General features: G+C 37.1%; 1 long non-coding RNA gene across 1 annotated transcript in view; it reads right to left on the bottom strand.

The window, feature by feature from the left end:
- LOC106148524 overlaps positions 1 to 12,452 on the bottom strand; it is a 67,224-nt gene extending 54,772 nt beyond the window's left edge. Inside the window, exon 1 of the long non-coding RNA XR_001234055.1 lies at positions 12,350 to 12,452. This is a non-coding gene — a long non-coding RNA (uncharacterized LOC106148524). The remainder of the gene's footprint in view (positions 1 to 12,349) is intronic.
- Positions 12,453 to 17,186: the final 4,734 nt, after the last annotated feature.

Genomic DNA, 17,186 nt, shown 5'->3' with positions numbered 1-17,186 from the left:
TCCTTCTCCTTCTCCTTCTCCTTCTCCTTCTCCTTCTCCTTCTCCTTCTCCTTCTCCTTCTCCTTCTCCTTCTCCTTCTCCTTCTCCTTCTCCTTCTTCTTCTTCTTCTTCTTCTTCTTCTTCTTCTTCTTCTTTTGTTTTATTTTATTTTTAACATCAATGTCCATGGCTGTTTTAAGAAACACAAGTTTAGAAGGAAATTTTATCTTCTTTTCTTTCTCTCTAACAGTGCATCTCTTTTTCTTGTGCAATTTGTCATTACAGAGTCTAAAATTTGAATATGATATAACCAAAGATGAACAGTAACAACAGTTAGTCATAAGGACATTGAGGCATTACTAATCTACCAATTAACAACTTAATCCCATTTCAAAGGGCACAGTTTTCTACAAAAGAAATAGAAAGTTTGTAAGTACTTAGTGTGAAATTCTATTTGTTTTTGAGAATGCAGTGGTGCAACATAGAAAACTATATTGTAGATAACTTTTAAGTGTATCTACAGGTCTATACTAAGCACTGTCCTATGAGGCTGTTGTAGCTCTGCATTCATTTTGCCAGAATATCCTCTAAACTAGCCACAACTCACTGTCACTGGATCAGGTCTAAAGAAATCCCCCAAAAGGATATGGGGACCTCACTGGACCTCAGCCACAGGTTACATTTTAGGTTCACTGACAAACGAAAAGAATCTACATGATGCAACAGCAAGAGGTGTAAAAATGTTTATTAGAGAAAATTTTAAAAGTACACACTTAGAAAGAGTAGAGTGCATGCCCTAAAGAGAGCTGCATTACTGTCTGGAGCTGGGGCCGGGTGTATGCATGTGGTCTTGGGGCTGTCTCTATGGTGACTGATGTAGGAGGCATATTCCTGCCATGTGTCTAGCTACCCCGTGGTGAGCCATGTGAGAATGCAGAATATTTACATGTGGTTGAAGGTGCGATATGCTACCCTCCTCATAGTGCTGATTTCATAGGGAGGGAGGTCAGTGGATAAGAAGGGCAGAGTACAGAAGAAAAACAGAGCCCTGAGTCCAATTTATAGGCTTCTCTGTCCTTAAGAGCCTGGGGTAACTTTTGGGCACTTGATTCCTGGAAGACAAAGAGTCTTTGCAATTGTGAACATTTTCTGTGCTCTGAGGCTACAGTAGAACTTCAAAATTATGGCTCTTCTTGCCTATTTGTACTTATCTTTATTGCTTCTAGCCAACTTCTGTATGTCTACTTTATAAATAAGGAACAGAAGTTTAAGAAGATTAAGTTATTTGTCCAGTATTGCACAGATAATATCCAAACCTTTAATTATATACCTTACACTGTTTTTTTTTTTTCAATTTTATTTGATTTTGGAAAAGGGAGAGTAGAGCGAGGACCCGCTTCCACAGAGGCAGAGTGAAGACTATTGAACTCAGGCTTTCTCTAAAGCAATAAAAGCAGAGGCAAAATTATTGAAATTAACTATTTTGTAGTTCTAGCATTTAGCAAAAGTCACAAAACAAATTGAAAAACTGTAGATCCAAAAAGATCTACAGAGTCCAGAAAAACGAGTGAGGTTGGTGGTGTCCTACACTGGGGCCTTTCCATTCTGTTTCTTCCCAGGTCGTGGCAACAGTGCATGCTGCAAAGCCAGAAGCACTGCAGACAATAGGCAGGTTGGAGCACATTTGGAGCTCCCTTAAACTCACCTTGAAAGAGCAGACAGTGTCTTGTCCCTGCGTGTCCTGGGGAAGGAGGAACCGACTCAGAACTCTGTCAGTCTGGGGGCTCAAGGAATGCCAAGTAGAGCACACACAAAGAAATACACATCTAGAATGTAGTACAACTGCCAAAAGTCAAAGACAAAGAGAAATCTTGAAAGCAGCAAGTGACAAATGACTTCTTACACGCGAGAAATGTTCAAGATTAAAAGCTAATCTCATCAGGAACCACAGAGGACAGAAAGCAGATGAAGGACACTTCAGTGGTGAGAGAAAAATACTGTCAAATAAACTAAATTCTCCTTCAAAGTGAGGGAAAAATTAAACATTTCCAGATAAACCAGGACTGTGAAAATAGATTTGTCCTAGAAGAAAGGGATTCAAAGGCCAAACTGAGAGGATGCTAAAAGATCCCTTGAATTCACAAGAAGGATTAGAGGGCATTGCTAAAGGTATGCTACATATGTAAATATATGGAAAATAGACGTACATTTTTGTTGTAACACTTTTCTGTTTTAGGTAATAATACATAGAGCAACAAGTGTAAACATGGGGTGAAATTGCAACACACAAAGGATAATTACTTTTGGGAGGTTTAGGCTCTTTTTTATTACAATATGTTTGAGATGTGTAATAATTACATTCATTTCAGGGAATTATTATATATACATATTACATTTTAATCACTTTTATTAATTTGTAGGATAATTGCTCCAAGAACAGGAAAGGCAAAGTGGATTCAAATAAGTTCAGTATACAAAGAAAAAATGGTTAAGGACATATACAAAGATAAGAAGCATAAGAGGCATTAGGAAATGTGTAGCACTACTGTAGTTCTACACAGCTTCAAACTTACTAGAATGGCTAAACTACACAGGGCATGATGTCTCATATCTGTAATCCTCCCACTTTGGAAGGCTGAAGCAGGAAGATCATGAGTTCAAGCCCAATCTGGGCAATGAAGAGACTTAGTGAGAACCTGCTTCAAAATTTAAAAATAACATAATAGCTAGAGATGTAGTTCAATGTAAAGCCCTGAGCTCAATTCCCAATACTGGAAAAAAAGTGGTTGATATCAAAAAAGGCAAAGGAAAAAAGTGGTGATTAAAATATAGGGAAGATGTGCTGGAGAGATGGAAAAGATTCCCTCATATGTTGCTGGTAAGAATATACATGTGCTGTCTTTTTGTTTTAGAAAAAAGTAGTTTCTCAATATATTAAATATAGATATTATGGCCCCAAAATTTATTTCTTATTGTATAGCTAAGAGATATGAAAACATGTCTAAATAAAAGACTTGCACACAATGCTTATAATAACATTATTCAAAATTAAAAGTGAAAAGTCAACTTTTTAACCAACTGGTAATGGATAAACAGATGTGGTCTAGCTGTGCAATAGAATATTATGTGGTAATATAGAAAGAATATGAAGTTCTATAACAGTACAGTGTGGTTGACCTTCAAAAATCATACTTTTGAAAGAAACCACCCAGAAAAGGTATTGTACTGAATGATTACACATATATGAAAGTCTGAAGAACACAGATCTACAGAGATTGGGATTCCACTGTGGTCAGCTATTGCTTTGGGAAATAGAATGAATGGAGAGTGACTATTTATGGACTCTTGGTATCTTCTTGGCAGTATTAAGTATTCCAAAATTAGACTGTAATAGCACTTATAGGACCCTGTTAATATACTAACAAAAAGCAGTGAAATGTAGACTCTATCTGCATAGAACTTGTGTTATAGGAAATTATATCTAAAAGCACGGATGAGGCAGAGAAGAAACAGCAACTGAGCAGCAAGCAAAGAAGTTTGATGAGCACCGGACTTCTCTGAGTAACTGACAATCTGCTTGAGGTTTGAAAACAAGCACAACGCCCCAGAGGGAATCTTTAAATTCTTCCATCCCTGCATCTGGGGACACAGCTAATAGAAAAGAATGAGTTAAGTCCATTTCCATAGTTGATGATCCTATAATTTAAATCAGGACATTTGACAAATGCAGATCCAGAATTTTACAACAGTCTTAAGTTAACAAATCACCAAAGTTGAAAGGCCTCTTTAAAACATTTGTGTCCAGATTGTCTTGCCTCTCGGATGTGGACGAGCATGTTCCCAGGACAGAACTGATGGCAACTTAGAGCCAACAGGAAGAGGCTGCACGGAAAATCGGAAAATCGGGGGCTGGGGATTTAGCTCAGCGGCAAAAGCGCCTGCCTGGCAAGCGCAAGGTCGTGAGTTCGGTTCCAGGTACCCGAGAAAAACCAAAAAAAAAAAAAAAGAAAATGGGAAAATCAGTCCCACTGAATCAGAATGCATTAAGTTTTTAAGCATTACAGTAAAGTTAAATGAAATACATTTACCAAAAATTAGCATGTCTTGACACAAACCCGCATAACAGAAAATGATCTCAGAGACATATTCATTATTGTCATTACATAACTAGCTATCATTTATACAGCAACCACGGTTGTCTTTTATTTTTTTGAGGTGTGTCTGTGTGTGTGTGTTTGTGTGTGATTGGTTTAGTGAGTATAGTCCATCTTAAACTACAGATTGAAACACTTTTGTAAGAGCAAAAGCTCATGCTGGGCATGGTGGTGCACACCTATAATCCCAGCACTGGAAAGGCTGAGGCAGGAAGGTCATTGCAAGTTAGAGAGCAGCCTGGGCTATAAAGTGAGCTCAAGGCGAGCCTGAACTGCGTAGCCAGACCTTGTCTCAAAAAGACACACACAGGGGCTGAGGATTTATCTCAGTGGCGAAGCGCCTGCCTGACAAGTACAAGGTTGTGAGTTTGATTCCTGGTACAGAAGAAAAGAAAAAAAAAAAAAAAAAAAAAAGACCCACACACAAAAAGAACAAAAGCTCACATAGCTCCTTTCGCTGTCTCTGTCTCTCTCTGTGTCTCTATGTGTCTCTGTCTCTCTCCCTCTCTCTCTCTCTCTCTCTCTCTCTCTCTCTCTCTCTCTTTCTCTCTCTGTCTCTTCTCTCTGTTCTTTTTGAACAGGTGGATGTGGAAAGCCATAAACCAAACTTAATGGTTCCAGAGCAAGCCTTCATACTTTCTGCCTGAAGGTGTCATATTATACAATATACTGTATATCACCTGGCACTTTCAAATAAAACCCCGGCCTGGCTACTAAGAAAGTAATAAAGCTTTGATAGTTATAATGAATCCTTGAGTCCCGAGTGAGTTACTGCATGGATACAAGTATTTCAATTACCTTTTTCTTACAATGTGGTGCAGGGAGACCATCCACTCACCCAAGTATGAATTATGTTCTTAGCACCTATGATTTATTTTTCTATTTTAGTATTAAAAGAGCACGTTTCCAAGCCAATATTATCAAACATTTTACCTTTTTATTTTAAAGGACAGTAAAATGCTTTTAATTTTCCTTTAAAATGTAGAAGTCACTAACTGTAGAAATAGAAAAGGAACTAATGTGAAATAACATCACCAAAGCAAATGAAAAATAAAGACAAGGGAACAGCACATGGATGGCTGCAAAGAAGCTTCTAGAGAAGACTGTTTGCCATTTTTCCTGTTGACTGCTGACTTCCTAACTATACTAGGAATAATTTTCTGGTAACAGTAACTGTGAGGATAATATTGCCTTTTCTTCCTCTGTTCCTCCACGCTATAAGTTGGTAGGCTAAATGTCTGACTTTGGTAAACCTCCTTTTCTCACCAAGTATGAAATTCACAGGTAATGGGTGTGTAATGTGGATTCAAGTACTGTTTTGGTTGTAATAACAAGACAAGTATTTTTTCAGATTCTTTGACGTTTTCATCCTGTATAGGAACAATTCACTATCTCAGTTCTTTATTTATTCAAACACTAATCGAGTCAACAAATATTTATTTAGTATAACATTGGTTCTGCACCCTGTCATAACTGTTGAATATATAGCATCAAATAAATAGATGCGACTGTGATTTTCAGAAGTACAAAATCTTATAATATATTCAGATATCACTGATAGTGATGATGCTGATGATACTGATATTATTATGCTCATGATATTGATAGTATCATCAGGGATAGTAGCAGATGATGATAATTAAAATTGTGAGAAGTAATATGAGAGACATGCACAGGAGACATGCACAGGGAAAAGGTGAAAATGAGAAAAAAGGAGACAAATGAGAGAAGTGAGATGCAATAGAAGACAGAGTAATAAAATGTGAAAGGACTTTGTAAATGGGAATGGAGGAAGAAGAAGAAAGGCGAAACACAGGTCAAAGTGCTGTTGCTATGAGCATGTGCATTTGCGATCATCCTGAGTTCATGTTGATTTCTGTAGTGTGATGAGGTGGGACGCAGAGTCCAGATCAAGGAAGATATTTGCAGATGGAAGCCTGAAGCACAGTGCAGATGGAGGGGACAGTGAATCTTAGCATATTATTTTAGATCAAATAGTTGTAGTAAAGGTCTAAAATCTGTCTTGGGAAGTCTTCCAGGGTATTGAAAAGCTAATCTCCCAGGCAAACTCTACCCAGGAATGTCTCTCTGAGATAAGGAACACCCAGGCCTAGAGAACCCTCTGTGACCCTGCCTGGGTAGTTTCATCCCTTTCCCTGGCCCTAGGTAAACACTGTAACTCTAAAGGAGCTGTAGGTCGTAAAAAGGGAAACAAACAGAACATAATGAGAGAAGCATCTATCATGGTTAGACATGAGACCAGCAACTGCCCTGGTGTCCCACAGGATGAGAGAAAAACCATATGGCCACCAGGGTGAGAGAATGTAACATCCCAATTTGTAACCATGGAAACCCACAAACCTATTTAAGAGCTGAATCAGAGCTAGCAGGGGCCCACTTCCCTGACCTGCAAGTAAGGGATGAACTGTGGCTAGCCTCAAATTAATAAAACTCTATTCTAAATAGAGTCTTTTGGTTTCTTGTGGAATACAACCTGATTTCTGCCATCACACAGAGACTGGACTACGGAGAGAATTTCAGAGTTATCAGCATGAGAATGGGTGAATTCACTCCAGATGGAAAGGGACACACATAATCTCAGAAATCAGCACAATTCAGCAGACAGCAGTTGTAGGAAAGGCTGCACAGGAATAAGAAGGGACACTTAAGACACAAAGCCCTTGACAGTTTAGTAAATAACATGTTCTAGGAAGAGGGCATGGGTTATTGGGGCCTGATGCTAACAATAGGAATATGAGTTGTAGTGAGCTGTGTGCCTTAGCCTTGGCCTTTTGCCAAAGCAGAAAGGAAACTCTGCAGACATAGGAGGATGTGGCTTAGTACGTGTGGGAAGAGAGAAGTAAGGTTGCTTCAGGTCACAGAGTAGGTTATCACACCTAGACTGATCTTCTAAAAATGGTCATCATATTAATGATTCTCTTGCTTTAAAAATGTAGTAGCTTTCCCCTACACAGGAAATATTGCTCTTTCGCATGACCTTCTCAAATTCATTCTAAACCCCTGCCTTGTACTTAAAATGCTTCTCTTACTTGGACATCCCTGTAAAACAAGACAGTCCTTATTATGTGATGCCTTTTGAAAATAGAAAAAGAAATCCAATGCTTATTTTAGAGGACTTGTCTCCCTGTTGATTTTAACTAGTTCTTTTTACTCAATATATGCAAATTATATTTGTACAGTAGGTGTTTAAGCATATTTCTAATGTCTATGTTATATTGTCATATAGCAAATATATTTTGAAACCTTTCATCCACTACATTAGTCAGTTTTCCCACTGCTGGGTCTCAATACCTGATACAGCTTAAAGCGAGGTTTAATTAGGCTCACAATTCTGGGATCCAGTCCATGGTTGGCTGGCTCAACATCATGATGGAAGGACTGAGGAAAGTCACTCAACTCATGCCAACCAGGAAGTGAAGAGAGAAGGAGGCAGCCAAGGAAGGAGAGCATAAATGTGTCAGTGGTACAACTCAAGGACACACCTCTTCTGACCATGCCTCCTAACAGCACATCTAGCTATGAAATTATCAGTGAATCAACCACTGGGGAGGGTTGTGCTCCCCGTGATCCAATCATCTTTTAAATGCCCCACCTCTGAACACATGTGACTTGGGGGACACTCTGAAAAACCCATAACAGCCACCAAATTAGTGATTCATTCATTCCTTAATTTTAAAAAATCTTGCCAACACACAGTACTCATTTGCCAAAGCAAAGAATTGTATATTAAGTATATAAATGACACCCTTTTAAAAATCCAGCGCAGAACTTCACAGCAGGCTTCCATCACACCTGGTACAGTAGTCTGATCTCAGGCTGAAAGGCCATAGTAACGTAGACCCTCTCTACCTTTCTGCACTCCCATGGAGTCCACGTCCCTTCCCTTGTTCCGTCTAGGCACACTCACCTCACAATTCTTAAAATATGTGAAACTCTTTGTTTAATCCTTTGAAGTTGCTGCTCCTTTACCTCCTTGTCACTGTCTTTTTGTTGCTTCCTTTCACTGAAGTCTTAGTTCAAATGACACTTCAGATGATATTCCGTTTTTTGCTTTTTTTTTTTTTCCCTAGGGCTTCTAGTTACTGCGTCTACTGATTTTCTTGACTGCTGGTCTCCCCAGAAGAAGGAACTTCCATGTGGGCTTGTTTTCTTCCTTAATTTTTATTCAAGAATTGATCGTGGAGCTTACAGTTTTTTCTTGAATGAATGATAGAGTACAAGGGGCTTTGATTAAATGGAAGGAATATTTTTTGTAAAATTAGACATATTTGAGCACTTTCCATACTTTTGGAAAGCAGCCAATGTTTTGAGGACAAGTCTAATATATAGAAAAGAGAAAGGAAAATTGACAAAATAAAAATCCTTGGAAGATTTAAAATACAACACTGCTCTCTGCAATAACCGACACTTCTATTTCATATAAGCTACTCATATTTGCTTTAAGATGATAATTTTTCAAGCCCTGTGGTAACAACTTTAAGACAACAATTGCATTTTTTGATATATTCTATTCTTGGATAGGGAAAGGACTCAAGAAAAAGCACTGTTTGAAAATGAGGTCAGTAAGGGAGACGATTTCAGAATCCTTCACTCTCACTAATATATGTCTTTCAGCATGAGGCAAATGGGACCAACACAATACCACAGGAACTTCAGAAAAAATTATTTGTTCATTTTCCAAGAGCTAAGAGATGTAGGTATATTTCTTTGGTGGAGTTCTGTGTAGCTCCCACATCAGAACCTTTCAAGTCTCTTTATTATGTAGTTAAACTATATTTCTTAAAGACCCCAAAATAACCCCAAGCTCTCTTTCAGAAATACACACACAAAAATAAAACATATGTGTGCTACCTACACCACGATTCAGTGTTACATAAAAAGTAAGTGCAATGAGATGGGAGGACACAAAGCAGAGCCTATATTTGAAAAGCTAAAGCAAATAAACTAATTTTCATAACTAGACAAAGATGTTAGTCCAACTTCAGTCCTTTCCTATTCACTCTGTAAACCCAAATGAGTCTTCTAAAAGGTAAACTGAGTCAAAATAACAAGTAGCTCTCTGCTCTTCCTCCTCTACCTCACATCTCTGATTTAATAGGATTGATTTGTGATGCCCCCAAAGACTCTTGGTCTTTCTCTGTTCTTCTTTTTCAGTTTTACTCAGCTCTCTCCTGACTGTGCATTTTCTCTTTCAACTATCATAGACTGTCCACTTGTTTTAAATAAAGCATCCAATCATTCCTCCGGGACTTATGTCATGTAGTTCCTATTTAAGGAAATGAACAAATGTCATTTTTTCCTGTAATATTTTATCTTTTCCATGTTTCCAGACTAGTTTTCCTGCTTCTACCCTAACTCTTTGCTTGCCTTCCCCTCTGTGATTCATGCAGCACTCTGAAACTGTCACACTGACATCACATCTTACCATAATCCTTGGTGTACTTCCCCGAAGAAGCACTGAATTATGGTCGATTTTAGAGAAAAATACACTTAGTTACTAAATGTAGTTTCACTAAGTATTAGTTGTGAATATTTAAGCAGATTATATCGATTTTCTCAATCTCTAGTTCTTTATCTCAATACTATAATTAACACTCCCCAAATCATTAATTTGCTGCTTTGTTGTGCCACATCATGGTACAGAATAACAGCTCAAGCTGTATTTATCCCTCTCCCTTTACTTACTATTGGTGTTTTTCAAGTTTCTGTAGGATAATGATTCTGTCTTATGTAAATCAATACTTGATACAGTATTGGAGCACTACAATTTTCAGTAAATGATACTGGATAGTGATATTAATTGTGATAAATACAATGTTGTTTAAGGAATAGAGGTATTTTTAATCTATTGTCACAATAGGTTTCAAATTTATTTGCTTCATTACAGAAAGACACATTTGGTGTCTGAAAATAGAAACTTCACAGTTGTTTTCACCAACTAATAAATAACTTTCTGCATAATTTATTATGAAGCTTTTGATGAATTTTTCCAGAAAAGACTTAAGATTAAATAGCAAATTATCAGAACAGATACACATCTTTTCTTTAGGGCCCATATCTTTATTTATTTTACAATGAGTATACTCTAAATAGTGTAGAAAGCTAATGGGTGTATATATTGTATGTATATAATTTTAGGATTAAGTGGCTTTGTTGTAATATTGGAGGTGCATTACTATACCTATTTTAAATATAATTTAAGGCCTGTTGAGAAGATAGCCATGTGTAAGGGAAAGAATACTATCATCTAACAAACAACAATGTAACCTATTTAGTCAACAAAAATAATCTGCGCCTGAGACACTTATCTATTTTCTTCTGGCTCAGTGAGATCAGGCAAATATTGAAACCTCTTTATAACTCATGGTCTTCCCCACTGTCTTACTACTGTCTTATTATTAGGCCCGATAATACAATTAAATCTAATTTGAATCCTTAAAAAGTAACAATTTAATGAACTCACTAATAAAAACATAACGATTGTTGGCAAGGTATTTAAATGTTGAAGCATTCTTATTAACAATAGAAGCAAGGTAGAAAACAAAATCACTAATAGCAACAGATGGGATTCAGTGTGAAATCCTCCTGCCTCATCCTTCCGCAGTGCTTTGCTTACACTATTTTTACCAATACTCCATTCTTAGGACATATTAGTTTCCCTTGAATTTCAGCTCTCCAATCTTGGTTCATTTTCTCTCTGTTTTAATAATATCCCTTGGAATTTGTTTTCCATTTTATTTTTCAAGAACACTTGCTATTGGTAAGCTCTTTTTCTTGTGTGTATGTGAAATTATCTTTACTCTTTTTCTCTTAAAGGATAATTTTACTGGGTATAGAATTCTTCAATAAACAAATACTTTCTCTCATCATAGTGCAGAGATTATTCTCTTTTTAATCTGGCTTCCACTGTAGCTGGCTAAATGAGCTTTTAGCTTAATTATCATTCTTAAACCAGTCATCAGTCTACTTAATAAACCTATTCAAGTATTACATATGTTGTTTACGGTCAGTTGTTATAGCCTTTCCTTGTGTTTTTTCTGATATGCAGCAATTTCCACATGATATTTCTGATGGATGACACAGCATACATTCCTGTGCTATAAAGACAGTAAGCATCCCTCATTTGAGTGAAGCCAAGTACAAACAAAGGAAATGATAAAAGATGGGTAAAAGGGACAGGGGGACAGATCTTGCCCAATAGGGAAGTGGATGAAGGCAACAAAGAGAGGGAGGAGGGAGATAGGAAGGGGAAATCAGAGGACTAAAACTAAGCCAGGTAGAGGAACCTAATAACCCAGTCAGTGATGTCAAAAACCTGGTACCAAAGTTTATTTTGGAAGTGATATTGCTGTACTTAAAAAACTTATCTCGGATCAAGAAGGCTCAGGTCTTTCTTCCACTAGCTATGAAGTTGTAGACAAAAAAGCCAAGAAACTAACATTGATGTTGTATTTCCTCCAATCCAGAGCCTTCCTCAAATGGTGAACCATCCTGGTAACTTTCTGAATAATTCCAGGAGCAAACCCAGTTTACACGTGTTTACTTGTGATGTCTCTGTAGCTCCCTTCACTCTGAATTCATTTCTTAATTCCATCTTTCACACTGTATTTGTCTTGTGTAAAATGAAACGTAATTTTGAAGCTTTTTACAAATTTCTGTTGCCTGATATTTCTCCTCAAAGTCACATCACTGCTAACAATACCAAAAAATTATCTCACGGTCTGATCAGTGAGTCCTACTAAGAGACACAGAATGTGAATTTGTCCCACAAAAGTTGATATGAGGGCTCTGGGGATTTAGCTCAGCAGCACAGCACCTACCTGGCAAGAGGGAGGTCATGAGTTCAATTCCCGGTACTGGAAAAACAAAACAAAACAAAAAAATTGATATGAACCTTTATCAATTGGTAGAACTGTGTTATATTTTCTCAACTTAAAGTTAACCTTTTTCTTTTTTGTACCAGGAATTGAACTCAGGACCTCGCCCTTGCCACGCCGGTGCTGTGCTGCTGAGCTATATTCCCAACCCCTAAAGGTAGACTTTTGGAGAAGCTGTAGGAATGGAGGGAGATGGGAAGCGAGCAATAGGAAGCAAAAATGATTAAGATGCAATATGTATTCTCATCAGCATCCCATGATGCATGTCTCCACTACATGTCCTAAACGTGTGTCTCTGAAAAGAAAGTTAATACATACCTTAATGAATCCATCCATTAATGTAGAATGATTTTATAGGTAGAAAATTTGCAACTTTCTGTACATTTTGTGCTCCATCAGTCTTTGCAATGCCCGTACTGGTCTCCATTCTTGATTCTTGTTTGATACAATCATTCCTTTGATCGTTGCTAAGTAGTATGTCTCAAAATTCCACTTTTCTGTTTGCAATTATGAGGTAACACTGTGCTACCTTATTTATTCATGTATTGACTCATTTTAAGGTGTGGTTTGGTGAATTTCTGTTTTGTTCAAAAGAACAGAAGATCCTATTATCATTATTACTTTATATATTGAAATTTCCACAGATTAGATTTGGGAGAAAATTGTCCTTGATTATTCTTTGCAAAATTTTGGAAACAAGATGTTCTAGGACCACTTTAAATTTCTCCATTCCATCCCTTACATATTTGTTCAAGAGACCCTGGTAGATTTCAGCATGTATACTATTTCAAAACCAAATTCTAGTTGTAAATCTACTTGTTGATGGAGAGGTGTAATTGTTTCTAGGATTTCTTAATGAAAAAATAATAATATACGTGTCTACATTCTCTCTCTTTCTCTCTCTCTGTGTGTCTCTGTCTCTCTGTCTCTGTCCTTTTCTCTGTCTGTCTCTTAGTCCCTTTCTCTTTTACACACAAATAAAAGTGCATATTTACAAATTTCCAGTTACACACTCACACATAAACACACATCTAAAGGTATAGCCCTGTTTTTCTATAGTTGTATACCTAAAAATATGAAAATACTGAATTCACAAATTTCTTATCCCAATGTAACATCATAAGTTTCATTCAAGGCTTCATCTTTTTCTTACTAATAACTTCCCACAGTCAAAAGGCCTGACTCCAGTTGTGTCTCACATATTATTTTACCTTATTTTCCTTGATATTTAATCTACTGGCTATGTACACAATTTCTTCAACTCAACATAATCCCTTCTGGACTTTGAATTATATTGTGTGGCTCCCCAAAATAATTTTGAAATAAAATAGAAAGATTAATGAGCTTAAATTTTATTTTCTTCTTTGAATACATGTAGCATTTTATTGTCTTTCCAGTAAATTTTCTGAATAATGTCAATGTGTGGGCACATGTATGCAGATGACATAGCCTTCACAAAGGTAGATGTCCCTGTTTACTAGGAAATTTTACAAAAATATTTATGTACAATGAAAATTTTGTTTTTTGCTTTTATGCCAGTTATTTTGCTTGTTCTTTTCTTCACATGATCATAGTTTCATATACCATTTTATGCTTTATTTTTCAATTTGTTGCATGAAAAGACTATTTTAACAAAAAAAAAAATACAACCTAAGCCTAGCTAGTCTAAAAAGGAAGACATTACAAATAGAATTTAACTTACAAAATAGCAAAAGTGTGTTATGCAGCAATAATATTTAACATACTATGTTACTATTAGTATTGCCTATGGAGTAATTGGAATGCTTGTTTTGAAACAGTTTTTACTGTTCTTTTGCTCCAGTAGAGGTAATCAATAATTTCTATGATAATATTTTATTAAATTCACTCACACATGTATTCTACCATTTATTCTTGTCTGTGTGGATATATGACCTGTTCATTCTAGTGATAATTTTAATGTAAATTTTCTTGATTGCTTCTAGTCATATTTATTATTGCATGATTATGGTATCTGAAGCTTTATGTTGCTTGTTTCATTGCTAAGTCATTCTGCTTTAGTAGTTTAGTTTTTTATTCTTTTTTTCTTTCATTTTTCCCATACAGAACTACTTTTAATAGTATGTGTTTGCAGGTCATGATGTTGACATACCTCGTCTGGAGCTGGCACGTGTACACGACACATCTTAATTCTTCTCAAGTCCCTTCCCCTTCCCTTTCTCCTGCCTGCCTCCAGCTCTTGCTTCCCTTTCCTTTTCAAAAAGATCTATCTTCCTACTTCCTATTGTATTTCTGTTATTTTGTTTTTCATTTATAATTCACGTTTCTTATAAGAGAAACAATGTGATACTTAAGCTTGTGTGTCTGATTTTTTCATTTAACATCATGGTCTCAAGTTGTATCCGCTTTCCTAAAAATGACTCTGCTTTATCTTTCTTTGTGGCAGAATAAATGCCATGGTTTTCCTTGTGTATAAATAACACAAGTCCTTTATCTATTTATCTATTGATGGACATATGGACTGCTTCCGAGAGTTAGCTAGTATGAATTGTGAAACTATAAACATGGATATGCATATATCTCTGTAATACAAGGTTTGTAATTCTTTTGAAAGATATCAGAAAGGGAATAGCTATGTAAAATGGAATTTCTAGTTTTAGATTTTGAGGATTGTCCATACTGGTTTCAATACTGGATGTGCTAGTTTACCTTCCCATCAGTGATGTGGAAGGGTTCTTTTTTCCCTTATAGGCTTGCTAAAATTTGTTTTTTTATTTGTTAATGAAAGCCATTCTTTTGGAGTATGATGAAATCTAAATGCTGTTTCCATTTGCATTTCTTTAACACCCAGCAATGTTAGAGTATGCATGTATTTATTGATCATTTGTACTTCTCCTAAGAAGTATCTACTCATTTATCTTGCCCTTTTAAATTGGGTCTTTTATTTGGGAGATGTCTAATTTTCTTGAATTGTTTATACATTCTAGATATTATTCCTCTAAGGAATATCTGGCAGAATGCTTTTCCCATTTTGTAGGTTACGCTAGTTCTTTCTTCTGTAGTGCAGAAGACTTTTAATTCGGTATGATTCCAATCGTTGATTCTAGGTATCTTTTCCTGTGCCACAGGATTTGTTCAGGAAATCCTTGCCTACACCTATGACTTCAAGTGTTTTACATATTTTATCTTCCAGGGTGTTAACAGTTTCCATTTTAACATCTAGTTCTTTAATCCACTTTCGTTTCAGATTATTACATGGTGAGAGATACCGCATAGAGATCCATGAACTCTGGTCTATTCCTAATGCTTAGGTGGCTTGCTCAGGAGAGAATTGCAAGCCATTCTAATTCCAATCTTCTATTTCTTGCCTTAGACTAGATGTCTTCCAGACTAGAATTCTTCCAGAATTCTACCCTAAGACAAACTCTGATGCCACTGAACTCTGATCATTTTTACAGACTTCTTTTCCACAACTGAGTTTCTTTCTAGAGAAATTTCTTCTGTCTCTTGATCTCAATTGTATCCTTTGATTCCATTTCAAATGGAAATATTAAACTTCAAAATTCCTATGTCAACTTTTTTATACTTCTGCTATCTTTTTCAAGGACAATTAATGATCAGTTGCCTTTCATTTATAAACTAACAAAATCAAAAAAGTGATTACAAAATTTAAGATAGATTTCAAAATTTCTGCATGTTACCACCTCTTAATAAAGAAATGTATAGCGGGGCTGGGGATTTAGTTCAGCAGCAAAAGCGCCTGCCTGGCAAGTGCAAGGTCGTGAGTTCGGTTCCTGGTACTGGAGAAAAACCAAAAAAAAAAAATGTATAGCAATTATTCAGTCATATCAACACGCAGGAAGAAAGAAGGGAAAATCTCATCGTTCCAATACTATCACAGGCATGCAGAAAAATTTTGAAATAGTAATCTAAAATAAAAGACACCAAATAGAATAGAGAGAACTCTAAATTTGTTTCTTGTTACCTCCAACGCTCTCCTATCTCATGTTTTGTTGCAAATATGCCCAAAATGTTCCCTACATGTGTTGGTTTGGGGGATATTTTGCAAGGTGAAACAATATAATACAGGACACATATATTTAAGATTATAGTAGTCACCCAAAGAATGATACACAATAAAGTACAGGAAATCTGTCCATAAACTATAGACCAAGGAAACTAGCCGAGGGCCTGGATCTGATGGAGATGTCCTGCCAGAGTCCAGCCAAATGCGAGAGCTCATAGCAATGCCTCCCACGAGTCCACCTGGAGGCCTAGAGCCACAACAATATCTCATGCAGACCTGTTTCACGGATCTACACTGGGAAGGCCCAAAGGTCAGTGGTGACATCTAGAAAGTCTGTGCCAGTGGGATGAAGGTGCTAGCAGGCTGAGGAGGCCCATCTGGGGACTGTTGCCAGCAGCATAAGAGGCAGAACTGGAAAAGAAGAAAAAAAAAGGCTTTTGGGAACTAAAGAGGCTGTTGGGAGCTTAGAGAGGTGGTTGGGAGCAGAGAAAGGCTGTTGGAGCTGGCAGAAGCTATTAGGAGCTGTTGGTTGTTTTGGAGGAGCTCATCATACTGGCTTTCCTGATGAACTTGGCTGTTTTCACCCTCCAAGGGGCTTGGGACCTCGCTGGCACTGAGAGTAGCTTCAGTTCACTTCGGGGGAGCTCTGGTCCTCACTTTGAGCATCGCTTTCTGGCTCTGGGGAAGATGGTGCACTGCCAGTCTCCTAGAGAAACTTGCTGCATTAGCTTCCCTAAAGGGAACACGGCCATCTTGATCATTGGAGGAGCTCGGGACCTCACTGTTGCTGAGGATGGCTGTAGTACCTTTCAGCGGAGTTCTGGTTCTTCTGAGTGTCACTTCCCGGCTCCAGTGCAGATCCCTCAGCCTGCTAGCACAACTCCTTCACCCCACTAAATGTACAGTACACTTTTTCAGTGTTTAAGTGATGCTTATGGTTTATTACTACTGTAATTATATTGTATTTCAGTTCCTGTTAACAGGGCTGCAAAACTGGGCAAAAAAGAAATTGTGGCTCTTTTACTTTATCTGCTTTCAAACTGAATAAGAACTATGCTTATTCAGTCCAGCTGGGGGTTACAAGTTGACCACCAGTCGTCAATCTGTCACAGCACATAAACTGCTTCCTATATTTGGTGATAGATACCA

The sequence above is a fragment of the Chinchilla lanigera genome, unplaced genomic scaffold (genome assembly GCF_000276665.1).
Source record: "Chinchilla lanigera isolate Chin_1 unplaced genomic scaffold, ChiLan1.0 scaffold00022, whole genome shotgun sequence".
Taxonomy (NCBI): Eukaryota; Metazoa; Chordata; class Mammalia; order Rodentia; family Chinchillidae; genus Chinchilla; species Chinchilla lanigera.
Note: the sequence above shows the minus strand (reverse complement) of the source record. Positions and strands in the feature narration are given on the sequence as shown.